The sequence below is a fragment of the Colobus angolensis genome, unplaced genomic scaffold (genome assembly GCF_000951035.1).
Source record: "Colobus angolensis palliatus isolate OR3802 unplaced genomic scaffold, Cang.pa_1.0 Scaffold111, whole genome shotgun sequence".
In the NCBI taxonomy this organism is placed as follows: Eukaryota; Metazoa; Chordata; class Mammalia; order Primates; family Cercopithecidae; genus Colobus; species Colobus angolensis.
The window spans coordinates 6491709-6506983 of NW_012112142.1; positions in this window are offsets into that span (position 1 = coordinate 6491709).

Below are 15275 nucleotides of genomic sequence, written 5' to 3' on the forward strand. Positions count from 1 at the left end.
TAAAGCATCAGAATAATAATATAAAGGAATAGTTTTCCCCTTAAATCTCAGTTCATTTTGTACACCAGTAAAATCTCTAGGAAGATCCCTTAGATGTTGTGAACCAATTAAGTAAATGAAGTTTTACCCCAGTGAACACAGGAAAAAAGGGTTTGATTCTAGTTGGAGCTAGATGTTTTAGTGCAAGTTTACAATTTCCTTCTCTTTACAGGTAAAAATGTTATACAATCTCTGGTGGTAAATTTATTTTAATTTTGTTTTCATTCTTCATTTGTCTGACAACTGCGGTCTTTTGCCAAATAACTGGCCCTAACATTTGGCCCAGTATTTCTGGCAACCCAAAAAGAAAGAGGAAATCACTGGAGATATTCTTTCTGAGATCAAACATTGGGTTGCAGCAATTGGCAGATTTTGATTATTCTCCACTGTATTAGTCCATCTTGCATTGCTGTAAATGAATACCTGAAGCTGAGTAATTTATAAAGATAAGAGGTTTATTTGGCTTATGGTTCTTCACGCTGTACAAGAAGCATGATGCTAGCTAACACCTGTTTCTGGTGAGGCCTCAGGAAGCTTTCATTCTGGCAGAAGGCAAAGGGAAGCTGGCATCCCATGACAAGAGAGAGAAAGAGAGAGAGGAGGAGGTGCCGGCCTCTTTTAAACAACCAGAGAGAGCAACCTCATCACCAAGGAGATGGCACTGAGCCATTCATGACTGATCCACCCCCATGACCCAAACACCTCCCACTAGGCCCTGCCTCCAACATTGGGGATCACATTTTAACATGAGGTTTGGAAGGGACAAATATCCAAACTATATTATCCACTAACAAGTGTCTTCCAAAAGGTTTCAGAGGCAGCGTCTTTTGCTGACTGATGATTTCCCTATAAAGACATTTCAGTAGAAGGACATCCTGAATACCTCCTTAAAAGAATTACCTATATTCTCTGCCTTCTCTCTTTATTCTTCCTGAGTGCTTCACTCTCTCTTTCTTCCGGGGCCCTCCTGCTGCAATGTCCTGCAAACCAGCTTCCAAGAAAGGCTCTGACATATTCGTCTACCTTAAGGTGTAACGGACTTACTGATGTATCAAGCAGGGACAGAGTCACCTTTTGTGCTAGCTAATTTTATGTATCAATTTGACTGGGCTAAGTGATGCCTAATAGTTGATAACACATTTTTTTCTGGGTGTGTCTGTGCAAGTGTTTCTGGAAGTGATTAGAATTTGAATGGATAGGGTGTGTAAAGAAGACCATCCTCACCAATGTGAGTGGGCATCATTCAGTCCATTGAGGGCCCAAATAGAATTAATAGACAAAGGAAGGGTGAATTTTTTCTCTCTGTTAGAGCTGGTACATTCATCTTCTCTTGCCCATAGATAATAGAGCTCTTGGTTCTCTGTCATTGGCACTTGGGCTGAATTATGATATTGGCTTTCTTGGTTCTCCAGCTCGCAGACCACAGACTGTGGGACTTCTCAGCCTCTCTAATCACAAGTCAATTCGTATAATATAAAATATGTATGTATTTATATATAAACATAAATGTTTATAGATAAGTATAGATTTAAATATAAGTATATATATAAATATAAATATTTAGAAGTATAAAATTTATATATAAATATATACTTATATATTTATGAGTATATATAATATATACATATAGGTATATATATTCTGTTTCTCTGGAGAATCCTGAATAATACCTATTCCTTGGGGAAATCTACATTTTACTAGAGCTCCTCAAAGTGAATCTCTTGTAGTGTGTCCATCATTAGCAAAGAAGACAATGGTGGAGAATAAGTGATCCTGAAATCATATAATACAAATTGCTGTTTATTCTACTACTTGTTGGGGTTCACATGACAAATAAAGACAAAGCTACTTAGGTTTACTTGGTGAAACAAAGGGAGAGTTGACTTAATGTCAACAGAACTTTTTTTTTTAACTGTTACTTAGGTTCAGGGGTACATGTGCAGGTTTGTTATATAGGTAAACTGATGTCATGGCAGTTTGTTGTACAGATTACTTCATCACCCAGGTATGAATACAAACACTCAATAGTTATTTTTTCTGATCCTCTCCCTTATCCCACCCTGTACCTTCTTTGTGTCCATGAATTCTCATCATTTAGCTCCCACTTATAAATGAGAACATGCAGTATTTGGTTTTCTGTTCCTGCATTAGTTTGCTAAAGATAATGGCGTCCAGCTCCATCCATGTTCCTACAAAGGACATAATCTAATTCTTTTGTATGGCTGTATAGTATTCCATGGTGTATATGTATCACATTTTCTTTATCCAGTCTACCATGGGTGGGCATTTAGGTTGATTCCATGTCTTTGCTATTGTAAATAGTGCTACAATGAACATACATGTGCAAGTGTCTTTATGGTAGAATAATTTATATTCCTTTGGGCATATACCTAGTAATGGGATTGCTGGGTTGAATGGTAGTTCTGTTTTTAGCTCTTTGTCATCTGAACTTTAACCATATGAACAGCATGATTTAAAACTAAAGACAATTATCTTCAGTACTTCAACAGTCATGTAAGTATCCACATGAATATAAGATTGGATGGGAGATAATGCATTTGCAAAAAGCAATATATATTTAATTCAAGCTGATTTTTTAGAATCTTAGCAGAAGCCACAACAGCTAACAAGATAAAATTATGCAAAATTTTACTCATGATTTTGCCTTATTACTTTGTTGAATTACTCTCTGCCATTTTTATGGTCCAAACAACAGAGCTGAAGAAAAATAGCACTTTTAAATGGTGAAAAATATGAGAAATATAGTTAGAATTCTTTCTTAAGGAAAGCTCTTTTTGTACTTGTGCAATTTGAAATGGCAGCAATTAGTTTCTTAGCAGGACCTAATCACTTGCAAAAAGAGAAAACATATCATTTCGGATATGGAATCAGCATTTGATTTGATCAGCAAATTCCTAATTTGAAGAAAGAAAAATAGCTTCAGGGCTTGGGTGGGCCAGAGTAGTGAACCATGCATGTAAAATGCTGAGCCTTTGATTAGGAATATAAATAATTATTAGCTTATACCACATGGTGTTTCTCCTTTTTCTCTTTCATTCTCCATATCTGCAGGGTGTTTTATCAAATTTAACTGTGGGAAGGAGGGCAAGCTAGCCAAGGGGCTCTTGTCCTAGCTTGCCTCTTGTGAACACACAATTCTCAAAGCTTTGGTTAAATTGCAGATTCCTGCTGTCAGAGAAGTAAGAAAAATTATAGGTGTCATCTGTGGACAGTATACCCTAACATTTTGAAGATTTGAAGACACCTTGTTTCTGGTTCCTTTGTTCTAAAATGATAGCTAATTGCATATTCAAAAACTAAATATGAACATACTCAGTTTTAGGTAATAGTGCTTTTATACCAAAATTACCATCGGGGTTATGGAATCTTTTTTTTCCCAGACTTTTTATTTATGGAATTAATTTTAATCAAGTAATTCTTATTCATCTCCATTGACATAAGGTAATACTTAATAAAAGAAAAATAGAGCATATTTTTCTAAACATTTTTCCGAGGATCAAAACGTTGATATTTGATGAAGTGACTTTTTGGCCTTCAGAAATGTATTATAAACCTAAATTTCATGAAATTCTGCCTAAATACATACAGAAGAAAGTGGGACACTTGGGTAGTTATTCAGAAAAATTCAACACACACTCTCAATCTGTTTCTATTCATGGAAGAGATAGTCTAAATACCTCAGGTCCACAATTCACTGTATGCATCTGTTCTAAAGAAGAACAGATCAGAGGATTTTTGTAGGGAACGACTTTCTTTCTGTTAAGGATTCAGATGTCAGAACAGACGTCGCAGTTCACCTCCTAAAGGAATTCTGTTTACTCATATCTTCATGGAGACAACAGATGAGCAAAGTGAATGTAGTCCTATGGAGAAGCAGTTTGTTTTCAGGTAATCTAAACAAGAAATAAGCAATGATGAGCAGTGTTTATTTGTAGTCTACCTCCAAGGCCTCATCTTTACAGTATGGTGATTTTTGAACCAGTGCTAGTCGGGATCTCCCTGACGCCCTGTCCTAGTTGTGTATCTAGCCCACCATTTATTCTTTGCTACATTCTGAGCCACACTTGTCTGGCTACTTTCAAATATTAGTATTTATTCAGAATTGCCGAGAACTTGAGTCCTTTTGTCAGCAACTGCTCTAAGTTCTTTCCTTAGATTACAGGCTTTCTGTTTTGAGCTTAATTATTGTTTTGTCTGTTTCAGATCTCATTGCTGACTTCATTGCTCAAATGTATAGAATGCAAGAGGAAGATTCTCCTGGGTGACACTCTTTCTAGCTGACATTTTCCTCCTCTGATATGCTCCCTTAACCTTTGAGATGTATTTTATAGTCTCCTATGGGTATCAGTAGGAAGAAAAATAAACTTTTAAACCTAGAACTGTGTGGAAGACTTTTCCCACTATTCAAAATTTTAGTCTCTTCTCATTCACTCTAACAGTCGGCTGCTGAGGAGTATTTTCCATACTGAAGAAAATTTGGTGGACATATTTGTATGTATAATAATTAGTAAAAAGATCCATGTCTATTACCAAGAAAAAGTTAATATTGCTTGGAATCCTTTATTTCAGAGGTAGAATACATAATTAGAAAGTTCAGGTCAGGTGCAGTGGCTCACGCCTGTAATCCAAGCACTTTGGGAGACCGAGGCAGGTGGATCACCTGAGGTGAGGAGTTCGAGACCAGCCTGGCCAACATGGTGAAACCGCATCTCATCTAAAAATGCAAATATTTGCTGGGCATGGTGGCACACACCTGTAATCTCAGCTACTTGGGAGGCTGAGGCAGGAGAATTGCCTGAACCCAGGAGGCAGTGCCGAGATGGCACCATTGCACTCCAGCCTGGGTGACAAGAGCAAAACTCCATCTCAAAAACAAAGGAAAAAGAAAAGAAAGAAAAATAAAAGACAGAAAAAAAAGTTTAACTTTAGATGCATAATATAGAGGTTTTTGTATAATATAGAGGTTTTTGAAGTGTAGGTATGTTTAAAAATATTGATAACAGATTTATGTTTTAAAACATTTTTAGTTCACTCACGCTGGAGGAAAATTGAAAAATGGAGACTTAAAGTGTTATATATTCTTCATACCAGTCATTCAACAATACATGCCTTGTAAGATGAAAAACTTTAAGTCATTCACCTGACAAGAATTTGTCAAATACCTACTCTGTTCCCGATATCGCTTTAGGTGCTATGGAATCAATAGCGAAAAAGGTAAACTCCAGAACTTACATTCTAGTAAGATAGTCAGATAGTTAACAAGCAGCCAAATAGATGCATAAAATCAGTTTTTAAAAAGCAGTGAAGAAAAGTAAAAGAAGGTTAAGAGATAAACAATATCAGGGTGTACTATTTAAGATAAGTGATTCTGAAAGAACTATCAGAGAAGGTTACACGTGAACCCTTCAGAAAGTGAGGAAGCCAGCCCTACAGATTTGTGGAGGAGGGGCATTTCTGGAGGGTGGAAGAGTCACACAAAGGCCTGGGGCAGGAGAGAGTGTGATTCTTGCAGAAGAGCCAGGAATTAGTCTGGTTAGAATGCAGTGAAGGGGCTGGGCGGTGGAAGAGGTATTGAGCATGACCTCAGAGAAGTTGCTAAGTGATAGAACGTGTAGAACCTTGAAATCCATGGTAATGAATAGATTTGTTCCTAATGTGACAGGGAGCCACTGGAGGACTGAGAACAGGGAAGTGAATGTGATTAAGTTCTGTTTCCAAAAGATCAATCTGGTTGGGTTGAGAAAAGCCTACAGAAGATCAAGCTGGAAGTAGGAAGACTAGTTGAAAGTCTATAGCTGCTAATCAAGACAAGAGATGATGACAGCTCAGAGTAGGATATTATCAGTGAAGGGAATGAGACGTGGTCACTTTCAAGACCTATTTAGAAACTAGAAGCTATAGGATTTTCTAATAGAAGAGAGATCTCAAAGATGACTCTAAGATTTTGACCTAAGCAATAGGGTGTATAAATATCTCATTTATTGAGAGGGAGAACATTGAGAGGAAAAGAAATTTAAAGGACAAAATAAAAAGTTAAGTTTTGGACAAGTTAAGTGAGAAAAATAATTAGAAATTGATCTGCATATACTGCAGTATGTTTCATTTTTTATTACAAAGACTTTTATTGTAAAATAGAACATTCACACAGTAAGGAACATGAAACATAAATAAAAAAAATCTGTATAAGCGAACACTCAGGTCACTAGCATTTTAAAAAGCTTCCTCTGTGATCCAATATGTAGCCAAAGTTGAGAATGGCTATTTTGTAATGGTTACAAATTCAAGTTATTACAGTCTCGGAGAAAACTTTGGAACAATCTTTCTTGAGACCAGGGTGTGTTTATTAAATAAAGTTAGTTGACCTCAAATCTTATTTATGTTTACTAACTTTTCATCATTTCACCCATCAGTCATCAGGAGAGAGGTGTTGAAATCTCCCATTTTAATTGTATATTCATCCATTTCTCTTGTAGTTCCATACATTTTTCTGTATATATGTTGGGGCAAATTTATTATTAGAGGCATGTGACTTAAAAATTGTTACATCTTCCTTTCATTTATTCAGAAGCAAACTTTTATCATTATATTATGATATTCGTTATTCTTAATAATGATTTTAACAATGAAGTCTATTTTCTGATATTAGTATAGAGACACTGGCTTTCTTTGGGTTTATTTTTTGACTTTTAAAAAATTGGACTTAATTTTTTCTGTTTCTTTGTTTTCTCATTTTATTATTTGTTTTTATTCTTTTAGAGGTAAACCTTGAAATTTTACAATGAGTATTTAATAACTTGAAAAAGTTGATGAATATATTAACTTGTCTTCCAAAAAGTAGAAGCACCTCAGAATAATTTTATTCCAATTGCCCCCTCCCAAAATTATGTTGATTTATTTTCAACAGGATAACTTTAGCTTCTGTGTAAAGAATGGATAGGAAGAGCAAAAGTGAATAAGGAAGCCAGTCAGGAGGTACTGGCACTAGTCCAGACAAGCAATGATGGTGGCTTAGATGGATGCGTTGGATGCAGTAAGACAATTAGGTACAATCGCTTCCCGGCATAAGATGGAATCAAAATGCTAGCTTATACAATGTAGCTGCTTTTAATCTATGTTACAATAAATAATAGCTAATATTTAGTGAGGGTCTCTATGGGTCAGGCGCTGCAGTAGTACTTAAAATGGATTTCTCCTTTAATCCTCACAAAATATTGTAAGGTAGATTTTTTGCTTTTCTTAAGGTTGCAGACTAAGTGCAGAAACTTAAGGTTGCAGACTAAGTGCATGGCCACCCTAACACACGAGAAAGGTAAGAAGCCAGCTGTGATTTAGTGTAGGAAGAAAATCGTCCCTGTGAGAGCCAGAAATCTAAAATCACCTTACCGTGTTTGCTTGTTTGTGTTATATTTCAGAGTAATGTTAGATAACATTATCTTTCCAAACTTGAAACAACAAAGTACATTACAGAATTGCAATAATTGTAAGAATAAAGGCTCTTTTCTTTTTTGCTGTCTTAGAGCAGGGAAACAAATATTCAATCTCTCTGTGAATATATTACACTGTTACATAATTATATACAGTATAAATTTATCACCTCTAAGTTACTAGTCATTAAAGACTACCCTTTGTATTAAAAGGCTGAAAGATTTAAGAGCTGTTTACTGTCTGCCCCACATTAAACAGTTTTTTTGTCAATTATGTTTTTTAACAATGATAAAAAGTTTTAGTGAGGTATTGGTTATGAATAGTCCTCAATTTATAAATAGGCAATGTTTTCAAATTTGGTTTGAAATCTCATTTGCATTTCTGTATAAAACAATAATTATAGTCAGCATTTATAAAGTGCCTAATATATAGTGAGTGCTTTACAGATATTATTTTTAGGCTCCCAGTAAATACTATGAAGTAGGTAAACGGTTCTCATTTTACAGATGAGAAACCTGAAGCTGAAAGGGGCTAAGTAACATGATGAAGATTATACAGTTTCTAAATGACAGAATTGGAATTTTAATCCAGGTCAAATCCTGGAGAGCACAAAAAGTCGACTGAAGTCATAAATGCAGCATCAATAATACTTCTTAAGACATCAGAGTTTATTCCCCCTTAAACTCTTCCAAACCCTGAGTGTTGACTGAGCTTTCAGTCTTTCAGAGTCCAGAACCCAATTCCCTATAAGTTTGAACAGTCCTCAAACTAGAATTTTTCTAAACCTTTCTCTAATGATTTAGACATAATAAGTGCTCAATAAACATAATGAAGGGCATTGAATTGAATTCTCCATGACCAATATGGTAAAATCCGAAATAAATTTTTCTAAGATTACATTGAAAATGTTTGAAGAAGACAGGCATCTGCTAGGCTTTTACATTAAGCAAAACATTTCCAATGCCTTTTAAAAATCATTAATTTATCTTATCATCTTTCTGCTGGAATATGGGCCACCACTGCCTAGAGAAGATGTCTAAACTGGTCATCATGCCCACTTGGCTCTTCAAGGTTGGGTCTGCTACTTAACCTCTTCAGTCTTCTTTCTCATTGTGGTGTCTGTTCCAACCTATCCATGGACTTCCATGCCTTTACTCCTGTCATTCTCTCTGCTGGGAAAAAGACTTATTTGTCATCCAAGACAGGTGAAAGCCATTTCCCCCAGATTGGAATCTTTGTATCCCCTCTGTACCCTCCCTCCACCATCTTCAGCAGCATGTTTTACTGAACTTGTTTATAAGGCTTTTTCTCTGCACTAGGTGAAGAGCTTCTTAAGGACAAGGATGACATCTTGTTCAGCCTGTGTTCTCAATGCCCAGCATATACTAGGTTTTCGACAAGTGTTTATTGTTGAATTGTATGTCAGCAGCATGTTGGGGAAAAGAGAAAATTATGTCAGCACTGGGAATTGAAAGAGCCTGTTGTTTATTTATTGTGGTTGCTGTTTCAGAAGTAGGTTAGATGGGCAAAGGTTTAGTAATAAAAACTAGAGCTGTTTGAATACTTTCTTAACATGTTGTAAAAATATTCTGTGACCAGCCAAATGGCTGCATCACACTTTATTCATTCATTCTCCAAATGGGATTGATGGAGCACCTGTTCCAGTGTTAATATCTTTTTGAATGAGAGAGGCAAGGTTCCCGCCCACATGGGCCTCACTGTCAAGCAAAAGAAGCAGGCATGAGATAAATGCTCACACAGATTATTATGCCTACAACTAGATTGCATGTTAAGAAGTGGCGGGTGCTCTGAGAAGTGGGAACAGGAATACTTAAACTACTTGGGGGACCAGGCAAGGTTTCTCTGAGGAGTGTTTAAGAGGAAAGTCCAGTAGAAAGTGGATATATTCTTGGCAGAATGGAGAGCATTTACAAAGAACCCAAAGTGAAACAGATCCAAGTGTGTTCTGTGAACAGAGAGGAGGCCTGTGTGGCCTCTCAACCTCACTAATAACCAAAGAAAAGTTGGTCAAAATTTTGTTTTCTTTTTTTTTTTTTTGAGATGGAGTCTCGCTCTGTCACCCAGGCTGGAGTGCAGTGGCACTATCTCGGCTCACTGCAAGCTCGGCCTTCCAGGTTCACACCATTCTCCTGCCTCAGCCTCCCCAGCAGCTGGGACTACAGGCGCCCGTCACCACGCCTGGCTAATTTAATTTTTTTTTTTTTTTTGTATTTTTAGTAGAGACGGGGTTTCACCGTGTTAGCCAGAATAGTCTCGATCTCTTGACCTTGTGATCCACCTGCCTTGGCCTCCCAAAGTGCTGGGATTACAGGCATGAGCCACCGTGCCCGGCCCAAAATTTTTAAAAGATTGATAAACCATAATGAATGAAGTTGGGAAAGCAGGAAAACACAAAAGTTTGTGCAGGTATAGCAATCTCTCTGAGGACAGCTTAGCAATGTGCATCAAAATTTGAAACGTATGTGGGTTTGACCCTGAAATGCCACGACCAGGAACTTCACCAGACAGGGACCAGTCGAATGGACAAAGACCTATGTTTTCAAGGCTATTCACTGTAACATTATTTTTCTCAGAAAATATTTGGAAACAATTTAAAGATTCATCAATAGAGAATCAGTGAATTAAATCATGAAACTAGGTGGGTGTTAGAAATAAATATATGGATCTATATTTATCATTAAGCAAAAAGAGCAAGTTTTGACATTGCATTTATAATATAATCTGATTTTATGGAAAATGTGGTGTGGATTTCCAGTCAAGAGGACACTGAAACTTCAGGCTTATTTGAAACAATTATGAAAGGAGGTAATTCAACAACTGTGAAGAAAAAAGATCCAGAAAGATATACAACAATGAACACATAAATTGGTGAAATTAATCATAAAAACTGTGTATTAAAATAATTTGGAATTAAATTCTAGACAACAATAATGAGAAAGATAGCAGAAGAACTTTCAGTGTGAGGTCAAAGCAGGCTAAGGCCTTTGTCTTATTGTGGAGGAATACAGAGACAGTGAATGGCTTGAAATAACTGGAAAACCTTATAGCAGAGCATGCATATTAAAATTTTAAATGTAAGCTCGACCATGTATAGCTATACAAGTAAGTCTACGAAACAATATTGAGTAAATAACCGGAGAAGTCATAGAATAATGGAGATAAAATATCATTAATCTAAAGCTTAAACATTTACAAAACCATATAATATTGTAAATGTAAAGACATGGATAAAAACAATACATATTAACTTCAGATGATGTAATTTTTGGAAGGGAAGGCGGGTGGAAGGAGCATGAAATCATGGAAATGTACAAAAGTCAGTACAAACAAAAAAGATCACTATAGCACACTTTTGTTTCTGCAAATATATATCTGATGCAGATATAGTAAAATGTTAACATTTGTTAAATTCTGAGATGAATACATGGATTTTGCCAATATGAACAGGAACCTTTGATTTGACCAATGGGATGGCCCTGAGTTGAATGCGATACTTCGTTACAACAATGCAGACCTTCAAAATTCTGGTTAAGTACTTGTAGTTACAGTGAAATACAAAATAAATGTGACTTAGGGTCCTATAGGGTACCTACCTTGGTGGGGTCAGTGTACTTCAAGTCCTGTGCTTGCCTCTGCAGGCTCAGAAATATTATTTTCGTCAGCTTACTCCTAGGAAATGATCAGGTATAGGGCCCCCAAGTTGTACTAACCAAGTAGAGAGGAGCCAGTGTGTTCATTTAAGAAATGTGTAACTATAAAGGGGTCAAAAAGTTCACTAGGAGGGACTACACTGCCTCTGTAGGATTATCCACATGGAAAATCAGATCATATCAAAGGGTTATTTACTGAGTGCAAAGCCAGGGATGGTCAGTGTTATTGACTTGTGATAGAGTGATGTTTTCATTTCAGAAAGAATTAATTGAATTTAACAATTGTCTGTTGTCCTCCAAATCCCCGCCAGGAGGACTCAGTGCCTGTAAGGGCTGGTTTCTGCAGCTCTTTCCCCAACTGTTCTAGAAACATAATGACAGACACTTAATCTCTGACCCTCTGCTCTGCACTTCCTGCTGCCACACCCTTGATGGTACTGCCGCCTTTTCCTCAGACCAGCCAGGATGCATTATGTCAGCCTTAAACTTTCCAGATGCTATTGAATTCCAGCCATGCCTCTTTGTGACTTATACTCACATCACCTAAATTGGACTTGTGTTCCCAAATCTCCTTAGCCACCCGTCACAGACAGTTGCTTAGGTTACTATAAAGTTGGTAATTTTATTCATGTTGGTACTTATTAGAATAATTTTTCTTTTTTAAAAATTATTTTTTGTTTAGTAAAATATACACATAGCATGAAATTCAGCAATACAAAAGGATGTACAATAAAATCTCAGCTTCACTTCCACCTCTGTCATCCATTTATTTTTGTCTCTCTTTTTTTTCCTGCTATTGCAGTGGAAGCTACTGGCACCAGAGATGGTGCTTTAAAAATGTGTTCTGGGTTCGGATCCTTTCATGTGTGTTCTCCCTGCACCCCGTTATTTCCCTATCCTTAACACATAATTTCTTGCCTACTTGCTTGTATCTGCTATACATTGCCAGTTTCTTGAAGGATGGGATTGTCTCTGTCTTGTTTATTGTTTTACTCCCAGCATTTAGCACAGTGAATGTATCCTAGCACATGGTACAACAGATGTTTGTAGAATGAATAAATACTATAATAACTAACATTTACTAAGTGTTTACTATAAAATGGAAAAAGATATATTGTCTGAAGGTCATTATTTACTGTAGCAGATGCTGTCAATGCCCCACCCATATTCCCTTTGCCCTTACTATTTTGGTACATGCAAGACCAACTTCCAAATGCATTTCTTTGCCTGAGGGCTTTCTCTGACCACCTGAGCCCAAAATATAGGGGAATTAATGACTTCACCACCACGGCTACGACCAGTAACCCTCATGTCTCAGATTATCCCACCCTAGGAGCAAGGAAACTGGGTATTTATACCCAATGAATGATGGGAGTCAGGGTGTAAATACCCACTTTTGTTGCCCCTAGGGTGGGATAACTCTGAGTCATATGTCCCACATTTACTCCCAGGATTTCAAAGCAATATTAAGCCCTACTTACCTTTAATGCTAACTTTTAAAAATGTGCTTGCTGATGCCAATGTCCTGAAGTTAACCTTGTTGTCTTCAATTTGCCTCACAGGGTCATGTGCCCATCCTTAACCAATCTCCATCCCTAGAGGTGTTTTGATTGGCCAGACTTAGGTCACATGTCTACCCTTAAAGTCAGGAGTGGGAAAAAAAATCCACCAGAACCACAATGATTAAGAAGGAGAAAGGAAAAAAATCAGAGGCCACTTCCAGAATGCATTGTAATTAGATATGGGATAGCCAAAGAACAACTATATTCCATTACAGACAGAGGACTGAGACTCACTGAAAAAGAAGAAAAGTTTTTTTTTATTGAGATTTATAGCTGGAGTGAATTATTTATTAGCCTTTCTAAGGAAAATAATATTTCTCTATTTTAAACTTTTCCAGAGAGCCTTAAAATGAAAGATGCCTTTTTTAAGCAATATATTTTTCTTTGGATGATACATGAGAACACCCACCTCCAGTGAGGTCATAGGCCAAGCATTTGGCTTTTATACATGCATTGAAATATTATTCACCTCTACAAATACACCTAAATGGACAGGATTTTTCAAAATTGTATTTTAAGGAGTTTTCATAAAGAACTAACTATTTTGAGGTTCTGGCTCCAGAAAGTCTGAGGTGTCAGCAACTCAACACACTTAAAGTTTCTCACATTAAAAGGCCTAAAACTTCCAATCTTTCCTCTCCAGAGTGTTCCTTTTTTGCTCAGTAAATTCCTCAAACCTGAAAGATGAACCTTCTCACTGAACATCAACTATTCCTTTACTCAACTACCTTCTACTGTACCGGGACCTCTACATTTCTTAATGATTCAGTGTTTTCAAATATAAGTATAATATCCCTCATCTTCAATTGACAGTTTAATTAGTTAGTGAATCTCTGGCTCTTTGGCATGGGTGAGTAGCTTGATCTTACCTTGTGACTGTGTGTATGAAGTTGTCTCTTCAATCGAGATGCTTCATGTAGGCCTATCATCTGCACACATTCTCTGAGTTTCTCCTGAGTGGAACAAACTAGAAATGCACTTACACTACCCCTAAAGAATTCAGAGAGTAGACAATCACTTATTCTTTCACTGATCCATTTTTTCTAATTATAGCTCTCTATAATATGGAAAATGTTGGTGAGGAAATTAGAGAATTGACAGTGGCACTTTTCTGTCTTTGAAGAGTGGCTTCAAGGTGGGGCAAAGGAAATGACAGTAACTTAAAGCCTAAGTCTCCTTGGGTCTATAGCGATCAAAAGGATGATCAGAAAGAGGTGGCCAGAAAGAAAGGTCACACACCATTCCTCTAAACCTGGTGTGACATCAGAAATAAACTGCAAAAACTCCAAAATCAAGGGGAACAGATAGGGAACTGATATGGTTTGGCTGTGTCTCCACATCAGATCTCGAACTGTAGCTCCTATAAATCCCACATGTCATGGGAGGGACCCCAGTGGGAGGTAATTGGATCATGGGCATGGAGTTTTCCTGTGCTGTTCTCCTGATAGTAAATAAGTCTCATGAGATCTGATTATTTTATAAAGGGCAGTTCTCCTGTTCATGCTCTCTCTCGCCTGCCGCATGTAAGATGTAACTTTGCTCCTCATTTGCCTTCAGCCAGGATTGTGAGGCCTCCACAACCATGTGGAACTGAATCAATTAAACCTCTTTCCTTTATAAATTACCCAGTCTTGGGTATGTCTTTATTAGCAGTGTGAGAACAGACTAATATGATAAAATGGTACCAGGCAGGGGAATGCTGCTATAAAGATACAAGCAACTTTGGAACTGGGTAACAGACAGAGGTTGGAACAGTTTGGAGGGCTCAGAAGAAGAGAGGAAAATGTGGGAAAGTTTGGAACTTCCTAGAGACTCGGAAGGCTCAGAAGACAGGAAGACATGGGAAAGCTTGGAGCTTCCTAGAGACTTGTTGAATGGCTTTGACCAAAATGCTGACAGTGATGTGGACAATAAGGTCCTGGCTGAGGTGGTCTCAGATGAGATGAGGAACTTGTTGGGAACTGGAGCAAAGGCGATTATTGTTTTGCTTTAGCAAAGTGACTGGCAGCATTTTGCCTGTGCCCTAGAGATCTGTGGAACTTTGAACTTGAGAGAGATGAATAAGGGTATCTTGTGGAAGAAATTTATAAGCAGCAAAGCATTCAAGATGTGATTTGGGTGCTGTTAAAAGCATTCGGTTTTATGTATTCACAAAGATAGGGTTTAAAATTGGAACTTATGTTTAAAAGGGAAGCAGAGCATAAAAGTTCAGAAAATTTGCTGTCTGACAATGTGATAGAAAAGAAAAACCCATTTTCTGAGCAGAAATTCAAGTCACTGCAGAGATTTGCATAAGTAATGAGGAGCCAAATGTTAATCACAAAGACAATGGGCAAAATGGAGACCCAGGGCATGTCAGAGGTCTTCACAACAGTCCCTTCCATCACAAGCCTGCAGGCCTAGGAGGAGAAAATGGTTTCCTGGACTGGGCCCAGGGCCTTGCTGCTTTATGCTGTCTCTGCATCCCAGCCATGGCTAAAAGGGGCCAACACAGAGCTTAGGCCATTGCTTCAGAGGGTGCAAGCTCCAAGCCTTGGCTGCTTCCATGTGGTATTGA